Source organism: Triticum urartu, chromosome 1, assembly GCF_003073215.2.
Source record: "Triticum urartu cultivar G1812 chromosome 1, Tu2.1, whole genome shotgun sequence".
NCBI lineage: Eukaryota > Viridiplantae > Streptophyta > Magnoliopsida > Poales > Poaceae > Triticum > Triticum urartu.
Window position 1 is genome coordinate 65,600,729 of NC_053022.1, and position 23,088 is coordinate 65,623,816.

Sequence of the window (23,088 nt, forward strand, 5' to 3'; positions counted from 1 at the left end):
CTGCAGCTAAGCCTCCGAGTGGGAGTCTGGCTCACCACTCGGTAGGATTTTTAAACACTTAGGCGAGCACTGGGCTGCAGCTAAGCCTTCGAGTGGGAGGTTTGGCTCACCACTCGGTAGGATTTTTAAACACTTAGGCGAGCACTGGGCTGCAGCTAAGCCTCCGAGTGGGAGTCTGGCTCGCCACTCGGTAGGATTTTTAAACACTTAGGCGAGCACTGGGTTGCAGCTAAGCCTCTGAGTGGGAGGTTTGCTCTCCACTCGGTAGGATTTTTAAACACTTAGGCGAGCACTGAGCTGCAGCTAAGCCTCCGAGTGGGAGGTTTTCTCTCCACTCGGTAGGATTTTTAAAAACTTAGGCGAGCACTGGGCTGCAGCTAAGCCTCCGAGTGGGAGGTTTGGTCTCCACTCGGTAGGATTTTTAAACACTTAGGTGAGCACTGGCCTACAGCTAAGCCTCCGAGTGGGAGGTTTGCTCTCCACTCGGTAGGATTTTTAAACACTTAGGCGAGCACTGGGCTGCAGCTAAGCCTCCGAGTGGGAGGAGGTTTCGCCACTCGGTAGGATTTTTAAACACTTAGGCGAGCACTGGGCTGCAGCTAAGCCTCCGAGTGGGAGTCTGGCTCGCCACTCGGTAGGATTTTTAAACACTTAGGCGAGCACTGGGCTGCAGCTAAGCCTCCGAGTGGGAGTCTGGCTCACCACTCGGTAGGATTTTTTTTAGAAACTTAGGCGAAACGGATTCGCAGCTAAGCCACCCACTGGGGTATTTCACACGCAGACAAAAGCAACAACAATTATAGGAAAATTTTTAACACACTTGTCTTTGATAAATAGACTACAGAAGTTTTTCTTATTACATCTCATCCGAATGAGAATTCAAGTGTGAAAGGGGCGGAGCAGTTCTGCATTCCAAGCTCGTGGCTCATCGATCTGGCGATCGACATTGTAAAGGTGATACGCTCCATTGTGGAGGACTCTAGTGACGATGAAGGAACCTTCCCAAGTAGGAGCGAGCTTGTGTGGTTTCTGTTGATCCACTCGGAGGACCAAATCTCCTTCTTGGAAGGCTCGACTCTTCACATTTCTGGCATGGAATCGACGCAAGTCTTGCTGATAAATGGTCGATCGGGTCATAGCCATTTCTCTTTCTTCTTCCAGGAGGTCGACTGGGTCTTGCCGGGCTTGTTCTGCTTCATCTTCGGTATAAAGCTCGACTCGGGGTGCATTGTGAAGTAGATCACTCAGCAGGACTGCTTCCGCTCCGTAAACCAGAAATAATGGAGTTCTTCCAGTCGACCGATTCGGGGTAGTCCTCAATCCCCACAGAACCGACGAAAGCTCGTCGACCCAAGCGCCTGCTGCGTGCTTGAGATCACGCATCAGCCGAGGCTTTAGTCCTTTGAGAATCAGACCATTTGCCCTTTCTGCTTGTCCATTCGACTGGGGGTGGGCGACCGATGCGTAGTCGACTCGTGTGCCTTGAGAGGCGCAAAAAGCTCTGAACTTTTCTGAATCAAAGTTTGACCCATTGTCGGTGATGATGCTATGCGGGACTCCATATTTGAATGTTAACTCTCTGACAAAACTGATAGCAGTGCAAGCATCAAGATTCTTGATAGGCTTAGCTTCAATCCATTTGGTAAACTTGTCGACTGCCACAAGCACATGTGTGAAACCGCTCCTACCTGTTCTCAATGGGCCAACCATGTCCAGTCCCCAAACAGCGAAGGGCCAGACGAGTGGAATGGTCTTCAGGGCTGATGCAGGCTTGTGCGACATGTTGGAGTAGAACTGGCACCCTTCACACTTGTCGACTATCTCTTTTGCCATCTCATTCGCTCTTGGCCAGTAAAATCCCGCTCGGTATGCTTTAGCCACAATGGTCCGAGAGGACGCATGATGACCACAGGTCCTCGAGTGGATATCATCAAGGATTATCTGACCTTCTTCTGGTGTTATACACTTCTGACCGACTCCAGTCGCGCTTTCTCTATACAACTGTCCCTTTATGACTGTAAAGGCCTTGGATCGACGGACGATCTGTCGAGCCTCTTCTTCGTCCTCCGGGAGTTCCTTTCTCAGGATATACGCGATGTACGGTATCGTCCAGTCAGGGGTGATTGCCAAAACTTCCATGATTAGGTTGACCACTGCCGGAATTTCAATTTCAGTCGGATCTGTGGCACTCTTTGGCTGCGGGGCTTCATCTGTAAAAGGATCTTCTTGGACTGATGGCGAGTGGATGTGTTCCAAAAACACATTGCTGGGGATGGCTTCTCTCTTGGAGCCTATCTTTGCCAAATCATCAGCCGCTTGATTTTTCAGTCGGGGGATGTGATGAAGCTCTAACCCCTCGAATTTCTTCTCTAACTTTCTCACTGCATTGCAATAACCAGTCATAGTTGGACTTCTGAAGTCCCATTCTTTCATCACCTGATTAACCACCAAATCTGAGTCGCCATAGACCATGAGGCGACGGACGCCGAGTGAAATGGCCATGCGCAACCCATACAGAAGTGCTTCATATTCTGCTTCGTTATTGGAGGAATCGAAGTGAATCTGGAGAACATATCTGAGCTTATCTCCTCGGGGGGAAACCAATACTACCCCAGCACCGGAACCATTCAGCATCTTAGATCCATCGAAGAACATGGTCCAGTGCTCCGAGTGAACTTGAGTCGGAAGTTGCTGTTCGATCCACTCGGCGACAAAATCTGCAATTGCTTGCGACTTGATAGCTTTCTTTGCCTCAAACTTGATATCTAGGGGAAGAAGTTCAATTGCCCATTTGGCCACTCGACCAGTTGCATCTCTGTTGTGCAAAATCTCTGATAGTGGAGCGTCGCTGACGACTGTAATGGGATGATCAGAGAAGTAATGTGCAACCTTCTTCGTGGTCATATAAATCCCATATACAAGCTTCTGGTAATGAGGATACCTTTGCTTTGAAGGAGTCAGAACTTCGGAAACATAATATACTGGGCGCTGAACTTTGAAGGCCTTTCCTTCTTCTTCCCGCTCGACCGTAAGTACTGTACTGACAACTTGTCCTGTGGCTGCAATGTAAATCAGCAAAGGCTCCTTGCTGATTGGGGCAGCAAGCTCCGGCTGGGTGGAGAGCAGAGCTTTGAGCTCTGTAAACGCTGCATCAGCTTCTGGAGTCCACTCAAACTTGTCGGACTTCTTCATCAGTCGGTAAAGAGGCAATGCCTTTTCACCGAGGCGAGAGATGAATCGACTTAAAGCGGCCAAGCATCCTGTAAGCTTCTGGACGTCATGCACACGCACAGGACGTTTCATCCGGAGTATAGTACCAATTTTTTCAGGATTGGCGTCGATTCCCCGTTCGGAAACAAGAAAACCGAGTAACTTCCCACCTGGAACTCCGAGCGTGCACTTTGACGGATTGAGCTTGATATCATACCTCCTGAGGTTGGCAAAGGTTTCAGCAAGGTCAGTCAGCAGGTCGGAACCCTTCCGTGACTTGACCACAATATCATCCATGTATGCCTCCACATTCCGACTGATTTGAGTAAGCAAACACTTCTGAATCATCCTTATGAACGTGGCTACGGCATTCTTGAGGCCGAACGGCATGATGACATAACAGAAGCACCCGAATAGAGTGATGAAAGCTGTTTTGATCTCGTCGGGCCCGTACAGACGGATCTGATAGTACCCAGAATAGGCGTCTAGGAAAGACAAACACTCACATCCCGCAGTCGAGTCGACTATCTGGTCGATGCGGGGGAGAGGAAAATGATCTTTCGGGCAGGCCCGATTGATATGCTTGAAATCAATGCACATGCGAAGTGACTTGTCCTTCTTGGGGACCATGACAACATTGGCGAGCCACTCGGAGTGGTAAATTTCTCGGATGAACTCCGCTGCTAAGAGCCGAGCCACCTCCTCGCCAATGGCCTTCCTCTTTTGAACGGCGGACCGTCGAAGATGTTCTTTCACAGGTTTAAATTTTGGGTCGACTCGTAGACGGTGCTCAGCCAGCCCCCTGGGAACTCCAGGCATGTCAGCAGGCTTCCATGCGAAGATGTCCCAGTTCTCACGGAGGAACTGGATGAGCGCTTCTTCCTATTTGGAGTCGACCGTCGTTGAGATGTGAGTCGGAGCAGCGTTTGGATCGGTCGGGTGAATGTGAACTGCCTTCATTTCACCGGACGACTGAAAAGCTGATTCTGAAGCAGGCTTCTTAGCTCGTAGCAACTCACTCGGATCTGCAGTCTTCTGATACTCTTGCAGCTCGACCACCGTCATCTGAGCGTCAGCAATCTTTGAGCCTTTCTGAAAACACTCTTATGCTTTCTTCCGATTGCCTGTAACAGTGATCACACCTTTGGGACCAGGCATCTTCAATTTGAGATACACATAACATGGTCGAGCCATGAAGCATGCATAAGCTGGCCTGCCCAAAATAGCGTGATAAGCACTTTGGAAATCCACAACTTCGAATGTCAACTTTTCCTTGCGGTAATTCTTGGAATCACCGAAAACCACATCAAGAGCAATTTGGCCGAGTGACTCGGCTTTCTTCCCAGGAATGACTCCATGGAAACTCATGTTACTAGTGTTGAGCCTGGACATCGGAATGCCCATCCCTTTCAATGTTTCTGCATACAGTATGTTCAAACCGCTGCCTCCATCCATCAGGACTTTGGTCAGTCGAGTGCCTTCGACAACTGGGTCGACCACCAGAGCTTGCCTCCCAGGGGTGGCAATGTGCGTAGGGTGATCAGACTGGTCGAATGTGATGGCAGTCTGGGACCACTTCAGATAATTGGGTGTTGCCGGAGCAACCATATTTACCTCACGGTTAATAACCTTCAGTCGACTTTTGCTCTCAACATCAGCAAAAATCATCAGGGTGGAATTGACCTGGGGGTACCCATCGTCACTATCTTCCTTGTCCTCAACTTTTTCCGACTCCTTTTCCTTATCTTTGGACTGCTTGCCCTGAAACTGCTGGATCAGAAGCCGACACTGTCGAGTGGTATGCTTTGGGTAAATGAGTTTACCCTCTTCATCTTTCTTGGTGTGGATGTGACACGGTAGATCCAAAACATCATTTCCATCTTGGTCTTTAACTTTCTTGGGGTTCCAAGGTCCTTTGGGTTTTCCCTTAAATTTTCCCTGGGTTACGGCCAGGGCCTCCCCAGGAGCGGCTGGCTCGGCTTTCCACTTCTGTTTCCGACTGGAATTTCCTCCGGTTTCCTGGGCGACTGCTTTATGCTTGCCACTCCGGAGTCGATCCTCATCTTCACCATTAGCGTATTTGGTGGCAATCTCCATCATCCGATTCAGAGACATCTCTCCGGTTCGACCGAACTTCAGATTCAATTCTCTGTACTTAACGCCTTCTTTAAAGGCACAAACTGCTTGATGATCTGGTACATTTTCAACTGTGTGATGCAATGTGATCCACCTCTGGATGTAATTCCTCAGAATTTCATTCGGTTTCTGCACGGAAGACCGCAATTCCGTAAGGCCTGCAGGTCGCTTGCATGTTCCTTCAAATGTGGTGACAAACACTCGGGAGAGATCCTCCCAAGTGTAAATGCTGCTGGGTGCTAACTGATTCGGCCACGCTCTGGCCGAGCCTTCTAATATGAGAGGCAGGTGCTTCATGGATACCTCATCGTTCCCACCGCCAATCTGGACAGCCACTCGGTAATTTTCGAGCCAAGTATCGGGCTTGGACTCACCGGTGAACTTACTAACTCCAGTCGCCAACCTGAAGTTGGGAGGAATTACAGCGGCTCTGATGGCTCGACTGAAACACTCCGGCCCTGAAACATGTACTCTGCTACTGGTAGGCGCATCTCTGTCGTGGCCTTCTCGGTGAGCTCTATTCCTGTCGACCAAACCTTGAACGAGAATGGATCTCGCATCAAAGCCTGGTTCCCTGGGGTCGACTGGAATTCTCCGCCCAACACTATGAGGGCGTCTGTCAACCTGCTGTCGAGGCACATATGATCCACTCCTCGAGGGAGGGGTTGGCACTCGACGTCGATCATCACGATCGAATCGGTGATCATACTGCTCATTCCTTCTGTACTGATCACGCCGGTCTCCACGTCCCTCACGCCTCGGAGGCGATCTTGGGCTGTGAGCCGACTGGACTGTATCCGCTGCAACGGATCGACTGTGGATCCTGTTCCGCGACTGAGAAACAGCGGAATTCTGGTCTCCCGCTGCCCGGAGCAACGCTCTGATTTGCAACAAGCCTCTGCCAGCCTCTGACTGGGAGGGCTGAATCGACTCTGCTATACGGGCCGCAACCGCCAAATTCTGAATCGGAGTATGATATACCTGCGGGGGCGGAAAGAGTTGACGTCGACTGGATTCTGGAGCCCGTTGATGCGCTCGCCCGTCGAGTATTCGCTGGAGATTCTCCAGTCGAGTGCGCTCGGCCAAGTTAGCCAAGCGTGCGTCCTCCAAGGCTCGGGCCTCGGGGGTTTCTCCAACGATAGGAGTGTGGAGTGCATCCATGTTCCGGCGGCGAAGCTCCTCCCGCTGCAACGACGTGAGAGGCTCGGGGAGATACTCCTCGTGAGGACGCGACGGGTCGCCCCCATCCGCGCCTCCGTCAGCGCGGGGGAAACTGGGAGGACTGTGTGGCCCATCGATCACCAGAACCTCTGCAGTTGGGTCACTGCTGTCGCATTCGGATGCGGTCTCTGCGGAGCCAGTCGACAGGTCGAACAGGCCGTAGAGGGATTCGTCGGGCTCGATTGCCGCGACTTGTGGGGTGGCCGGCTGGCGGGCCACTGCATGCCTCACCCACCTCTGAAGCCTCGACCGACCGGAGCGCTTGCGCCGGCGAGAAACAGGGCGGGGAGATGCCACGGGAGCCGACCGATACTGGGTCGACGGCTGCCGCAGGAGGACACCATGGACGCATGCGCGAAAGTGCATCGCCCCGCGGACGGGGAGCGCGTCGACGTCGAGTGGAGCCTCCTGAAGCCAAGCGGAGTCGTCGGCGATGAACGTGAGCGCGCCGAGATGGATCTCGCTGCCCTCCACCAAAGCTCCGCCCGAAACCATGATCAAGGAGATCGGGAAAAATTGCAACTTCTCAAACTAGGCGCTAAGACTCCTAGCCCCATGGTGGGCGCCAACTGTCGTGGTTCTAACTCTGACAGTGATGTAGGAGGGTATGTATGGAGAGGCTAGATCTTAGCTATGGAGGAGTTGTAAGCACACGAGGATTACGAGTTCAGGCCCTTCTCGGAGGAAGTAACAGCCATACGTCTCGGTGCCCGGAGGCGGTCGACTGAATTATGTGTGTATGAATAACAGGGGTGCCAACCCTTGATACTGAGGAGGAGGGTGGCTTATATAGAGTTCGCCAGGCCCCTCCAGCCCTCAGTAATGCAAGGTTTAAAGTACATTAAGATTGGGGGTTACTGGTAACGCCCCTAATAAAGTGCTACGATGACCATAAAAGCTACTTAATGACCGACCGTTTGCGTGTAGGGTGACTTTAGATCTCCTGGCAGTCGAGTGGTTGGAATTTGGTCGAGTGATTGCTTCGTGGTCGAGTGTCTTGAATATGTCGAGTGGGATACCTCCAAGTCGATTGAAAGGTGACTTCTTCTAGGAATGTCCTTGGGTAGGGTACTTAGGACAGCTCCATGCCCCTATCCTAGGTACATAGCTTCATCAGCTTACACTTGGTCTCAATTGAGACATGTATGTTCTAACTATTTTCGTTTCAGAAATTTAAAGCCAAGGTTAAAATCTTCTTAGCAAACCGATGCAAGTATAGTTTCTCATCCAATGACATCGGTAAGAGAATGCAAAATAAAATTCATAGCCGAATGGGGTGATACAAAATCTGAACCATTCATTTGCTTAACTCGAAAGGGGGATGTGCTGCAAGGCGATTAAGTTGGGTAACGCCAGGGTTTTCCCAGTCACGACGTTGTAAAACGACGGCCAGTGAATTGTAATACGACTCACTATAGGGCGAATTCTTGATCACCATGTCAAGCCATCAATTCAAGGATGAATGTATTGTAGGTTGCATCATTCGTTCAAACATAATTTTGAGGATTACAATATGTTTCGTCAAATAGTTAAATCGGCCATTGATAAAGGACGATTGAAATTTGTTGAGACACCAAGAGATGACCAGTCTATTCCGATTGGTCCCGATGGCAGAAAGTTAATGCATCGGCTGCTTCAAGCCGATCCATTTAAAGAGAAGGTAAAAATTGCAGGTGATGGGATCGAGTTTTCAAGTAAAGAATTTGTTGAAAAGCATAATGAACATAATCTTGAGGGCAAAAATTCCATCGAAGCTACAATGGAGACGCCAAGGACATCAAGATCATCCAATGATCAGTGAAAGCAAACCAAAAGAAAACAAAGGCCGAAATAAGCGCAAGTGTAAGAGATCAAAAATCACCTTCCCTGAACTATTGGATAAATATCAAAAGAAGAGTGAAGAGAAGAATGCTTATTGGCCAAATCATGCAAAGAAACCAAGATCACCCCCAAGGCGCAAATATGAGGATCGGTATTGGCAAAGTGATAATTTTAATGCAACATATTCATATCCTTATTTTTGGCCGCCAATGCCAATGACGTGGATGCCTCCCTATGTTCATATAGATCCATATTCATTATGGGACAGGTATGATACAAGGGCACATTCTCCATCTTATTTTAGACCATCTCACCAATATTATGCATCTCCGAGAAGATCAACATTTGAACAATCACATGTTAAAGACTGTTTCAATCATAACGAATCGGTCCAGAGCTCAAGGAAGAAGAAATAGGCGGTAAAGCAAGTTTACCGCGTGAAAAGAGATGGTCGTAAGTGTGCTATTAAGATTTGATCTCAAATAACAAAGAGCCAATTAAAGTGTTGACATTGGCTACAAAAGGCAAAGAAGTGAAGAAATCAATTGATAAAAATCAGAGTGCCAAATCTGAAGAAAAGAGGTTGAGGGTGCACAAGGCCCAAAACGAGTTGCCATTGGTTGAAACAAAATCACAGCCGACATGCTCACTCGGCTTATCATATTGGCAAAAGAAGAAATTACAAAATCTTAGTGCACAAGAGCTGAGAAAGAAGAATATGGCATGAGTTCCCAAGAAGATCAATCAAGACAAAAATGATGTGCATGCTTCTATTGCAACAAGTGCAATAAAAGTGAAGAAGGAAAAGAATGAAAGCATCAAACAATTAAGCCGAAGGTGCGCATCACAACATCAAAATCTTCGGTTAGCACATCATCCATTTTCTTCAACCATGCCGTTGATGCCTTTGCCATGGAATTCATCCCTAGGTATGATCAATTACCCTCCATGGATTTTATTTTGATCCATGGATGCAACATAATCTTCCTATATCATGAGAGGGTATTACCAAATCACTATACATTTGGTTAGTTATATCTTTGTTGCTAATACAAAGGGGCCGAAATATTTTATTGTTATTTCATTTGTTTATTTCGGCTATACATACTTTGGTGGGTGAATTCTACATGGACCTCATGGGAATGGCCGATACTTATATATCGCCCTAAGAATATCTAAGAATGGCCGATGTGGTATTCTAACATCGTCCTTAGTTTGAGTAGAGATTGAGATAAGTCCTTGCAAAGGAATTTGTCAAATTGATGTCATTGAAGATATTATGCATAGACCAATTCATCAAAATTGCAAAGTGAAATTATGTTTTGATTGGGTGTGCTTTGGCTTATTAGTTTTCAGAATTTACGTAAGGCCAAATCATGGTTGATTTTTTTATTGAGCATCATATTGACATCATGCATAATATTGTTTTTAGCTTGATCTCTCTAGTACCATGGAGATTATATATTGATGGTTAAATTTGTAACAATGGTCAAGGTGTTGGTGTTGTTTATTTATCTCCATATGAAGCTATTTTGTGAAGCCTCCTGCCGCTTAAAATATTTTTGCACAATGATCAAAGCCGAATATGCATTGTTATTCGGATTGGAGATTTGCCTTGCTATAGGTGCTATACATATTGAGGCTTCCGGTGATTCGTTATTAGTAGTGAAACAAATATCCAAGGGTTATCAATGTTTTGACGAATCACTTATATTTTATCTTTTGGTATGTCTAGATGCAAAATTTACCTTGGGTTGCATTAAAACTGTTCATATATTTAGACATGTCAATTGAAGAGAGTTGGCATAGCAAGCATCCGGCTACCATGTCTGTGATGGTGTATTGCATATCTATCAATAGCCGATGCTTATTCTTGCCAACATAGGTAAGGCCGAATTGGAGCTCACTACCTCGGCCACTAATGAAACTTTTATGTAGACAAAGTAAGGATTCGAGAAAGTTCATTGTTGATAATCTGCAAGATCCTAGCAGAAGGGCGGACAATATGGTTGATGGATGGTCTTGACATGCATACCTATGGAACTTTATAGTCGGATTAATGAAGTTGGGAAAGTCACCCAAGCTTGCATCAAAATATTCACACAAGCAATGGCCGATATAAACTTATCGTCCTAAGCATATGCAAAATGGCCGATGTAGTGTTAACATCATCCTTAGAGCAAGCTATGTGCAAGTTATTTTTCGGCACACAAGCTTTGCCGAAAAACAGGGGGACATGTGTTGACACCAGATTTTGGCACGGTCAAGAACTTATTTAACATGGCCTCAAATGGAGAAGTGATCTACATGAAAGAGTTCCGTATTATTGATATGAACATCTTTGAAGTTTGGGTCATCGTCGTCCGATTTCATCTCGAAGGCCGAAACTATGATCAAAGTACTAAGATCTTATATTCAGAGTACAATTTGGCAGATTAAGCCCCTAAGACGACCTCAAATGGAAAAATGACCTACACGAGTTGTCTTCGTCTCGTCAAAACGGTCAATTTTGATATAAAAATCGTTCAAATCCGAGTTCGTATGTAAAAATTAGAGCAATCGGAGTGCAGCACTGTCACAAGGCGAGATGTGGCGCGCCCCACCACACACATGTCTGATGGGTAGCGCGAGGGAATAGCTTATTTTGCGAGACCGATTTGACCCTCAAGATGACCTCTGATCAAAAAACTTTCAATATGAAAGTTATTCGTCTCGTCGAAAAGGTTAAGATTGCTTCTGGGCTCGTTTTCATCCGAGATCGTTTACCACCACAAAAAAGATCCGCAAGGTGCAGCCAGTTTAAACCAAACAGTTTTGGAAAATTCGGACAAAACCAATCCGAATTGGACTAGGGTTTTGGACATGAATTGAAGTCTTTTCCTTGCACGGGAAGTCCAGCCGCCTCTTATATACCTAAGAGGTGACGGCCGATTGAACAACACACAATCGACATATCGATCTATCATCTTTTATCTTTACCTTTACCTTCTCCCTTTGTTCTTCTTTTTCTCGTTCTTCGTTCGTTCTTCTTGTTGCAGGGCGGCGAACCTCGAGGACCTAGGGGCGGTCAGGCCGACCTAGGGCAGCCCATAGCCGTCGCGCGCCCTGACGGGGTCCCTCCCAGGCGTGTGGGGTTTCGGGTCCTGAAAAGCACCCGCCGGATTGCTTGCGTACCGCGCTTCCGGACGGGTCTCCTTCAACATGAGCTGCGGTACATCACCCTCGGTGTTGGAGGTACACGGTAACGTATTCGTGTGCGAACATCCATCTCATCTTGTTGTCTGCTCATTTAATTTTCTATACTAGTAACGCCCAACCAACCCGGAATCTTGACCATTCCTTCCACATGCAGCAGCTGACTAATCAAAATCCAGATGCATGCAGTAAGCCAGTAACAGACTGGCTTGTATCAATTGATCTTTTATTTTGGGCGATGAGCTCCTTTTGAAAACAAAATGGGATTTGCGCGATGAGAACTAGGGCAGGGCCGGCCCTGGGGCATGGGCAGGGGGGCGACGGCCCAGGGCCCAGCCCAGGGAGGGGCACATGATGTAGTGCACATATATAATATAGCCAAGCAAAAATAGGTGAGAAAAAAATTTATGAGAGAAGAAAAACGAGATGAGGTAGGCCCATCAGATAGCAGGTAGCGATGAGCGAAGCGTCACGCACGCCGCACGGCAGGGCCGCTCGTTTCGATTGTGAAACAAATCAATCGAAGATCTCGCGGACGCCTCGCTCGTCTGTTCGTCCACTCGTCGCTGTGGTCGCCTCGGTCACCGCTGTGCGCGTCGCCCACCGTGTGGCAATCCAGCAGCCGCAGCCCGCAGCAGTACGTATACGTATGTATGTGAGCAGTGAGCGCAGCCCACAGCAGTACGTATACGTATCCATGCATAACTCTCTGTACCATGTTGCTGATCCATCCCTGCAAACCCCATTAGAGGATGGATCATGGATGAATAGTTGAATACGTATACGTACTGCTGCGGGCTGCGGCTGCTGGATTGCCGCACGGCGAGCGACGCGCATAGCGGTGACCGAGGCGACCACATCGACGAGTGGATGAACAGACGAGCGAGGCGTCCGCGAGATCTTTGATTGATTTGTTTCACAATCGAAACGAGCAGCCCTGCCGTGCGGCGTGCGTGACGCTTCGCTCATCGCTACCTGCTATCTGATGGGCCTACCTCATCTCGTTTTTCTTCTCTCATAAATTTTTTTCTCATCTATTTTTGCTTGGCTATATTATATATGTGCACTACATCATGGGCCCCTCCCTGGGCTGGGCCCTGGGCCGTCGCCCCCCTGCCCATGCCCCAGGGCCGGCCCTGGTGCGAGGCGGCAGCAGCAGGACGCGGTGGTGTAAGGCTGCGCCAGCGGAACAATGTGGTGCTACCTAGGCCGCGGCGGCAGGGCTGTTGGCGACGGCTATGCTGTTGGCGGTGCCTAGGGCTTCCTCGCTGCTCCGCCGTTGCCGCTCCGAGGGGATGACAGGAGCAGGGAGGCTAACTAACCTAGGCGGAGAAAAGGGAGGACCCAGCGACGACGGCGGCGGCGGGCAAGCCGTTGGCGGCGGCGACGACGCGCACACAGAGGTGCTACATCCGCCATGAGTAGCAGGAGCTCGGGGACGATGCGATCCTCCGCCCACAGAGCAGAGGAGGGAGAGAGAGAGACTGCTGCGATGACACGAGTGGAAGGGGAACGGGCTTCAGAAATCCACCGGGCAGATTAGTACCATACCGAAAGTTTAATCAGGACGTGACCAGTTTATTAGGCCCAATTCTACTAACTGTATCGCCAACACAGGGATATGCACGGCCGTCGGCTGCGAAAGATGCCAAAGCGCACAAATAAAAGAGGCCACCGAGCCCAACCCGTGACCCAGCACCCAATAGTGCACACGGACGAAAAGATGGCCTCCGAGCCCAGCCGTGACCCAGCACCGATAAGTGCACACGGACCAAAATAAATGCAGCGAAAATATCCGCCATGAGGGCACAGTCGTAAAAATAGCGCAATTGCATCCCTTGAGTTGGCACGTGCTAGACATTAGCCACTTGACTTTTTGTTCAAATTCCTTTTTTAAAGCTTTTTCCTACAAGAAAACGCACGGGGTGCAGTGGCCATCGAGAGGAGCGCTCGAAGCCAGCCATGGCGTCCGCTCGCAGCTGCCGTGAGGTTGCTTGTAGTGGCCAGGGCGCATCGCGCGGCCAGCTTTTTGCTGCCCCTCCTCGATGTTTGTTGCTACGGGGAAGAAGAAAGGGGATGAGCGGGAAATCAAACATTCTATGAAAGAGTGGGAGTTCAAATAGAATAAGATTGCTAGATCGTAAAATAGGGTAGCTAGGGTAGCTCATTGTCCTGTGAATTATGCATGGACAACTCGAAACACTGCGTGTTGGTTGCATACAACTCCTTATTTTGTTAAGGATCTTGTAATAGCTGATTGGAATCCTCTTGAATCAAAATAAAAACTCTCATTCCCCGCAAATAAAAGGTGGATGAGTAGAAGAGGAGATGGAGATGTGCTGCTACAACAACAAGAGAGATATTTCACATGGTGGGAAAGAGATGAGGATAAGAAGGGCGGTGTTGACACCCATTGCAAGGTGGAATGGCAGGACGCTGGGAGCTGCCTCCCATGCGTGCGATCTAGCCAAATCGGACGCGTTGCGTGCGTCCGGCTCAAAGTTGTGCCGACCAGCCATGTTCAAACATTTCCCTTTTTTTAATATATCAGCAAACCGTATAACTATCTCTTTATAATGCTGTCCAAGATACTGCCATAAAAGGTACACAAATCAAATTCCACGTGAAGTACTAATGATAGAGGATAGAACCATATAGACACTTACCAGTAGCACACTCTTGTCGTTACACACACGCGCGTCGAGTGCGGAGAGACATCAAGACGAACGCACTAACCAACGAAGGGCATGATTCCACGAGATAGGCTAGTCTCTGACCTGCATTCTGATCTTGGGATAAAGCTCTCATCGTCATGCCCACTAGGTTCAGAGGTGTGGGTGTTGGTTGTTCTGTCGTCGTCTTTGGCGAAACAATAGGCAGGCACCTGCCATTCCGGGTCCTCTGGCACCATTTCTGGCATGAAGCTCGTCACATGTGCAATCCACCCTACGGGATCACATAAATGCCAACAAGATATTACAAATTCAGGTTTATTTTCGAACATCAGTGAAAATGCAATGTACGTTTTTTATGAACCCCCCTCCTCCCCGCATTACATTATCATTAATGAAACCAGATACCACATCCAAGTTTACAGTAATTTATGTTCCGAAACCCGAAGTCCAAAAACGAAAAACCAAGTCCTGCAAGTACATCGTCTACTGTCAGTATGACACACTCCTCTCTTTGCCAGAGCCTTGTATACAGATTTATCTGTCATATCATATCGTTAGCGATCATTCATGAATCTACAACTTTGGTCCTATCAAGAGATAGAGGCAAAAGCCAAATGTCTTAATGGTCCTGGTTCAAGTTTACGACCAAATTAAACATGTATGCAAATAATGTTACCTCCTGGTTGCTCAAGATCTATTGTATGCACTGTGCTGGTTTTAATTGATAGTATTAGTTTTATTTTTCGGGTAATTGATAGTATTGATAGTATTAGTTACTAGTGTGGTATGAGCTTCACTTAGACTAGAAGATTTTCCTTTGTGACAAAGCAAGTTGCAGCAACTGTCTTTATGTGTGCCTTAGAGAGATGCCACAATTTCTTTATGATTCTATACAAACTAATCTCATCATTAACACATTGTTCTTATTTCTATGTTTGACTTAAGAATGATGATATCAGTTTTAGATGGCACATCCTGATTTGAAGCCATGACCGGCACTTGATCATATCGACCGAGCCATATCTTCTATTGCACGGAAGCAGCATTGGAATTGTCCAAGCAAATGATTGGCAGTCCCGTCCGAGGGGCACGAGAGTGGCACCGAAGTTGTGAGTATGAGTTTCTTGCGAGCTTGAGAATTACAGTATCAATCTCCTATTGAGCCCCTTTTATTTAGTTCAGTTGCTCTGCATTTGGCCTCCTTGTTCCTTTGCCTGTTCTACCCTGTTATCGATTGTTCTTCTTCACTTCCTAATTCTACTGTCCAACATTTCTCCTCTCCCCAGTCTAGCTGCTAAAACTTGTTTTCTGGCTCCAGGAACATCCTAAGTTCAAATGACAAATTTTAACATGATTGTATGTCCAAGTAAGCAAGCGAGGGTTTTTCTTTTTCTGTACAAACGATCATCGATTCAAAGATTGCTTTTGAAAGAAAATAATTTTGCCACTCTGCAATTGTGCTCATGTGCTGAAATTGTTCTATGTACTACAGGGAATGTATCAGCTAGCTCCAGTTACACCTGTATAAATTCTAGCCTTAAATAGAATTTACCGTTGCTAAAGTCCTATTCTACTCCTGAGCTCAAATGCTCCCGCGTGAACAATAGAATCGGAAAAAAATAGCAAACAAATTCAAAAAATTTAAATTTTATGTGATAAACTTTGACACATGTTTTGTATGCATACAAAATTTCAGTACGAAACGACATTCGTGCAAGGCATAAAAAAAACAAAATCAGCACTCCAAAATGTTTCCAAAACTAGCATTTTTGGAACATCGATTTTGTTTTTTTTTTGCCACGCCTTCCACAAATGTCGTTTCGTGCTGAATTTTTGCCAACATACAAAACATTTGCTAAAGTTCACCATAAAAAATTCAGATATTTTTGAATTTTTTTCGATTTTACTGTTCATGAGGGAGCATTTGAGATCGGGTGTAGATACTCCGTGTCCCTACCATTGAGCAATACTTTGGCAATGTTATCTCATCGACAGCTATCTCCAGCATTGCCCTATCCCGCGATACAAAGTTTTAGTTCCATATATGATTTCTGCACTTATCATTTCTCCTGATCAAAACTCATTAAAAAAAAGTTGCACACGGTGCTAGTTGCCATCTTCTCATTTCCGGCATGCGGAGTGAGTAAAGTATTTGAATAAATGATTTCCAATTCATAGAATCGCAAATATTTTCTTCTTTTTTAATATGCTATGCAACAATTGGAAATTATAGATGACTAGTAGAGTGCCCGTGCGTTGCCACGGGCCAACAAATGAATTAACTAAAAAACACGCTCGCCTCGCTTTATATATAAAGCAACGGCCAACATACACGCAACTGCATACAATACGCCGCCACCACACACAATACACAACACACATCCAAGGTAAGATGCAAGGGTGCCGAGGAATAGCAACACCCGTGCCACCAAGCACACTACAAATGGACCAAAAAGAACTACTGGAGTCGACTGAGACCTTCATCATGAGCTATGCACCACGAATATGTGAAGCTGGACATCGATGAAACATACACTCAAAAGCGGTACCTACAAGAAGGATACGCCACGCCCAATCCCGGGGATCAGTTTTTCACCCAGAGCGCCAAGAAGGACAAAGAGTGACTGCCATGGAGCCTTCAGGAAGGTAATGACGCCCGCCGACACTGCTCCTGTCGGCCTAGAAAAAATAAGTCATGCACCCCAACGCTCACACATCTTCGCTGAACCAGGGTACCGCCAGAAGCCAAAGCAGCTGCAACACCAACGCCATGCTACGCCAAACACCAATGGCCATAGCAGTCAGCCGGCACCGAGAGGCGTGCTCACATAAGAATATGAACAAGAGAGTATTTGACAAGCATTGCTCACAGCAGAATGTAAAGTTTATAAGATCTAAACGGATAACCCTAGCATTGCACATTTAAGCTTGCGTCGTAACATATCACACATAGAGTAGGAAACTTGGTAAACTCAGTTAGTAGCCCTTTTTGTTGCTTACTTGTCAGTGCTTATTTCGAAAGAAAGCTGAAGAAATGTGGGTAAACATCCACTAAATCAATTAGGGAACATGTGACTCAAGGCATATAACACAAACAGGTTCAGCAAACATTATTGGTTTACCAAAGTCCACCAGGAAACATGTGCAACAAAGAAAAACAGAAAAGCAAGTCATCTTGCAGAGAAGTAGAAGTCAACCACAGAAATTTCTAATCTTCTGTAAAGCACTTGCGCAGTCAAATACAGAATAATGGAATCTCAGTTTACCTACTTAAAAACCACTTGATATGAAAGGAAACTTTTCTACAAAGTAATCTTGCAGAATAAGCTCCAGAAGCTGCCAATACTCCATCATGACTTGGATGATTTTTCGAATCCAGAATTAATGGCTTCTAATGCATCTGAAAAGGTAGAATACAGCTGAATTAGTTCACTCTTGCGCACGTCATTAACATGTATTAAGGAATACTGCAAAATCTAGACGAGAATGGAGAAACTAATTACAAACAGGAAAAAAGAAGTATTCCATGGATAGGCAAACTCTCTGTCGATCATACATGTATGACAAGCAGAAGTAACGGCTATACGTTGCCGGTTGAATCCACCCACAGCATAAATAAAGATATACCAAGTAGTTTCATTCTCTGACACAAAATCTGCAGAATAGTTTGTCATGAGGTTTCTAACTATGATTGATAAACATAAATAGAGGTTTATTAGGCCGGATTCTACTAACTGCATCGCCAACACGGGGATGATGCACGGCTGTCAACTGCGAAAGATGCCAAAGCGCACAAATAAAAGAGGCCACTGAGCCCAACCCGTGACCCAGCACCAAACAGTGCACACGGACGAAAAGATGGCCTCCGAGTCCAGTCGTGACCCAGCACCGATAAGTGCGCACGGAACAAAACAAATGCAGTGAAAAGATCCCCTACGAGGGCACAGTCGTAAAAAAATAGTGCAATTGCATCCCCTGGGTTGGCACGTGCTATACATTAGCACCAGGCTTTTTGTTCAAATTCCTTTTTTAAAGATTTTTTCAACACAACACCTCTTGTATCCTTGCCTTGTCGGCTGTCGCTCATCACTTGAACAACTCCAGCACCGCCACCGTCGCCGGGATGCAGCTCTAACAGCAAAAACCGGAAGCCAACCATGGCGACTAGCGTGTCTGGCTGCGGCGGCCATGGAGAGGAGCGCTTGAAGCCAGCCATGGTGTTCAATCGCAGCTGCCGTGAGGTTCATGAGCCATATCCGGACCTCCTGCAGCAATCAGAATCGAGAAAAATTTCAGTAACATATTGCTGTCTCTGGATTCAGAAATGCCTAAAGCAAGAATTACATCGAACTTCAAATAAGAAACACGGACTTCCCTTATTCAAAATGAAAGTAATTTCCAACGGAAATAACAGCCCTACAAATTCAAATAAGAAACACCAAGGAAAAAAAGCCTGCCTATGAAACGGCCCTGTTCCGTTCCTTGGAGTCTGCCTATGCTCTCCGCGCTCTTGCCCTTCGCCAGATTAGATCAATGTTCAGCATCAGTAATAGTACGGCAGCAGAATTTTAACTTGCCTAAAATAAAGTCTACTGCTTGGTGAGAAAATGTAGCAGTAGCAAACGAAACCTCAAGCAGATTAAACATTTACTACAGTACATGGACTTCTCGTAACCACAGAATTACCAGGCCATCAGTAACAGCTCGGCAGAACATGAGAAAATGTCAAAGACAAGGATCACCATTTTCAGAAAATATAAACAGTGAGCATATTACAGAAGTTAGAAGTAATGTAAACAGTGAGCATACAGCTAGCTCTACTGTCACCAACTAGGATAATTACTGATGCTTCACATTCACTTCCATGTCAATCACTTAAGTGGAGATAAAACTGAAACTTCCTTGCTATAACAACCACAACATATTAACAAAAATGAGCGATGCAGCACTATACCTACTAAGAAAATCCATCAACACGCACACACTCATCAGATTCCGACACAATATATATGTATCCCACATGACTGAGTTACATGTGTGGATGTGCTTCCATACAGCCAGCAATCAAGACATCCTCATGTCCCTTAAGCAAGACAGGACTTGCACAATGGTTGAATGTGAAAGATATTCTCGTGAAAATATCTCTCGCGGCCTGCAGTGAGAAAATAGAACAAATTATCCAACTGCACAGCATATTCCTATTCTTGTCTAGCTATTAAAATGTAAAACAGAAAATAATTATCAGGTGTTCATAGTCTAAAATCTGTTGCTTATACTATTTACCTGTATCAACATGTACTGATAAAATGCCATGGATATTTGCACAGCTATCAAGCAAAACAGCATCATATATAACTTCCATATTTGCACAGCTATCAACTAAAGCAGCATTATATATCAACCCAGCGTTTTTTTAAGAATCTTCGACTAACAGAAATAATTCTTTAGGATAGTGCTAACCAGATCTCTGTAGCCAAATAATAAGAGCCTGAGTCATGTCCAAATTATCACAATCAGAGAACCAACATTATCCTTTTTGCTTACTAGTTTCATTATATATGCAAAACATATGGATAAGCAACCTGGAAATATTCGCGCATTTCATCATGATGGCAAAGAAGTAGTGATCTTTACCTTGATCAAACAAGGAGAGCAGTTACTTCATTTGCTAATCCTATTCCATTCTAGCCGGTGCATGCAGAGTCAAATTCCAACTAATAGTATCATCATTTTAAGATCTGTAACCTCCTCTTACTGCACGTATACAACGAGTTCAGATATATTACAACACAAGTGGTATGCATTGCTCGTAGTTAATAGTAGCATTGCTCACATAAGAATATGAACAAGAGAAAGTATTTGACAAGCATTGCTCACAGCAGAATGTAAAATTTATAAGATCTAAACGGATAACCCTAGCATTGCACATTTAGGCTTGGGTCGTAACATATCACCGATAGAGTAGGAAACCTGGTAAACTCAGTTAGTAGCCCTTTTCGTTGCTTACTTGGCACTGCTTATTTCGAAGGAAAGCTGAAGAAATATGGGTAAACATCCACTAAATCAATTAGGGAACATGTGACTCACGGCATATAACACAAACAGGTTCAACAAATATTATTGGTTTACCAAAGTCCATCAGGAAACATGTGCAACAAAGAAAAATAGAAAAGCAAGTCATCTTGCAGAGAAGTAGAAGTCAACCACAGAAAATTCTAACCTTCTGTAAAACACTTGCGCAGTCAAATACAGAATAATGGAATCTCAGTTTACCTACTTAAAAATCACTTGATATGGGAGGAAACTTTTTTACAAAGTAATCTTGCAGAATAAGCTCCAGAAGCTGCCAATACTCCATCATGAGTTGGATGATTTTTCGAATCCAGAATCAATGGCTTTTAATTTCTAATGCATTTGAAAAGGTAAAATACAGCTGAATCAGTCCACTCTTGCCCACGTCACTAACACATACTAAGGAATACTGCAAAATCTAGACGAGAATGGAGAAACTAATTACAAACAGGAAAAAAGAAGTATTCCATGGATAGGCAAAATCTCTGTCGATCATACATGTATGACAAGCAGAAGTAATGGCTATACGTTGCCGGTTGAATCCACCCATAGCATAAATAAAGATTAGTTTCATTCTCTGACAAAAGATCTGCAGAATAGTTTGTCATGAGGTTTCAAACTATGATTGGTAAACATAAACAGAGGATAAGCACACATGAATTTTTCCTGAGTTGTGTAGAAAAAGGCCTTTAAAGACAATAATGAAGAGAGTACTATTACATAATTGATTTATATTTCCGTTTTCCTCTCCAACTAGCCAGGTTGGGCATAAACCGTGGAATTAATAACAAAATAAATGAGAAGATTCAGAGTATGGGTGCAGCGGCGACCTGGGTGTCGCGTGACGCAATGGTGCGAGGCCGCGGCAGAAAGCGGTGGTGCGAGGCGGCGGCAGCGGGACGCGGTGGTGTAAGGCTGCGTCGGCGGAACGCCGTGGTGCTGCCTAGGCCGCGGCGGCAGGGCTGTTGGCGACGGCTATGCTATTGGCGGTGCCTAGGGCTTCCTCGCTGCTCCGCCGTTGCCGTTCCGAGGGGATGACGGGAGCAGGGAGGCTAACTGACCTAGGTGGAGAAAAGGAAGGACCCAGCTACGACGACCGCGGCGGCCAAGCTGTTGGCGGTGGCGACGACGACCGCGGCGGCCAAGCTGTTGGCGGTGGCGGCGACGACGCGCACGCAGAGGTGCTACACCCGCCATGAGTAGCAGGAGACTCTGTGGCGAAGACACGAGAGTGGAAGGGGAACGGGCCTCGGGCCGGTGCGGGACAAGAAATCCACCGGGCAGATTAGTACCATACCGAAAGTTTAATCAGGACATGACCAGTTTATTAGGCCCAATTCTACTAGCTGTATCGCCAACACAGGGAAAATGCACGGCTGTCGGCTGTGAAAGATGCCAAAGCGCACAAATAAAAGAGGCCATCGAGCCCAACCCGTGACCCAGCACCCAATAGTGCACACGGACGAAAAGATGGCCTCCGAGCCCAGCCATGACCCAGCACCGATAAGTGCACACGGACCAAAATAAATGCAGCGAAAAGATCCCCTATGAGGGCACAGTCCAGGTTTTTGCTGCCCCTCCTTGATGTTTCTTGCTGCGGTGAAGAAGAAAGGGGATGAGCGAGAAATCAAACATTCTATGAAAGAGTGAGAGTTCAAACAGAATAAGATTGCTAGATCGTAAAATAGGGTAGCTAGGGTAGCTCATTGTCCTATGAATTATGTATGGACAACTCGAAACAATGCATGTTGGTTGCATAGAGCTCCTTATTTTGTTAAGGATCTTGTAATAGCTGATTGCAACCCTATTGAATTGAAATAAAAACTCGGATTCCCTGCAAAAAAAGGTGGATGAGCAGCGGAGGAGATGGAGATGTGCTGCTACAGCAACAAGAGAGATATTTCACAGGATGGGAAAGAGATGAGAATAAGAAGGGCGGTGTTGACGCCCATTGCAAGGTGGAATGGCACGACGCTCGGAGCTGCCTCCCATGCGTGCGATCTAGCCAGATCGGACGCATCGCGTGCGTCCGGCTCAAAGTTGTGTCGACCAGCCATGTTCAAACATTTTCCTTTTTTAACATATCAGCAAACCGTGTAACTATCTCTTTATATTGTTGTCCAGGGCACTGCTATACAAGGTACACGGATCAAATTCCACGTGAAGCGCTAATGATAGAGGACAAAACCATATAGACACTTACCAGTAGCACACTCTTGTCGTTACACACACGCGCGTCGAGTGCAAAGAGACATCAAGACGAACGCACTAACCAACGAAGGGCATGATTCCACGAGATAGGCTAGTCTCCGACTTGCATTCTGATCTTGGGATAAAGCTCTCATCTTCATGCCCACCAGGTTCAGAGGTGTGGGTGTTGGCTATTCTGTCGTCGTCCTTGGCGAAACAATAGGCAGGCACCTGCCATTCCGGGTCCTTCGGCACCGTTTCTGGCATGAAGCTCATCACATGTGCAATCCACCCTACGGGGTCACATAAATGCCAGCAAGATATTACAAATTCAGGTTTATTTTCGAACATTAGTGAAAATGTCATGTACGTTTTTATGAACCCCCCTCCTCCCCGCATTACATTATCATTAATGAAACCATATACCACATCCAAGTTTACAGTAGTTTATGCTCCGAAACCCGAAGTCCAAAAACGAAAAACCAAGTCCTGCAAGTACATCATTTACTATCAGTATGACACACTTCTTTCTTTGTCAGAGCCTTGTTACAGATTTATCTGTCATATC

At 46.2% G+C, this 23,088-nt stretch overlaps 1 long non-coding RNA gene across 2 annotated transcripts in view; it reads right to left on the reverse strand.

Moving 5' to 3' along the window:
* LOC125508110 overlaps window positions 1-20,559 on the reverse strand; it is a 29,093-nt gene extending 8,534 nt beyond the window's left edge. The window contains exons 1-3 of one of the 2 annotated variants that reach the window (XR_007283233.1): window positions 20,532-20,559; window positions 19,213-20,012; window positions 17,525-17,658 (exon numbers count right to left, since the gene is read on the reverse strand). This is a non-coding gene — a long non-coding RNA (uncharacterized LOC125508110). Of the gene's footprint in view, window positions 1-17,524; window positions 17,659-19,212; window positions 20,408-20,531 lie in introns of those variants that run through there. The other variant, XR_007283227.1, reaches the window with a different exon arrangement.
* Window positions 20,560-23,088: the final 2,529 nt, after the last annotated feature.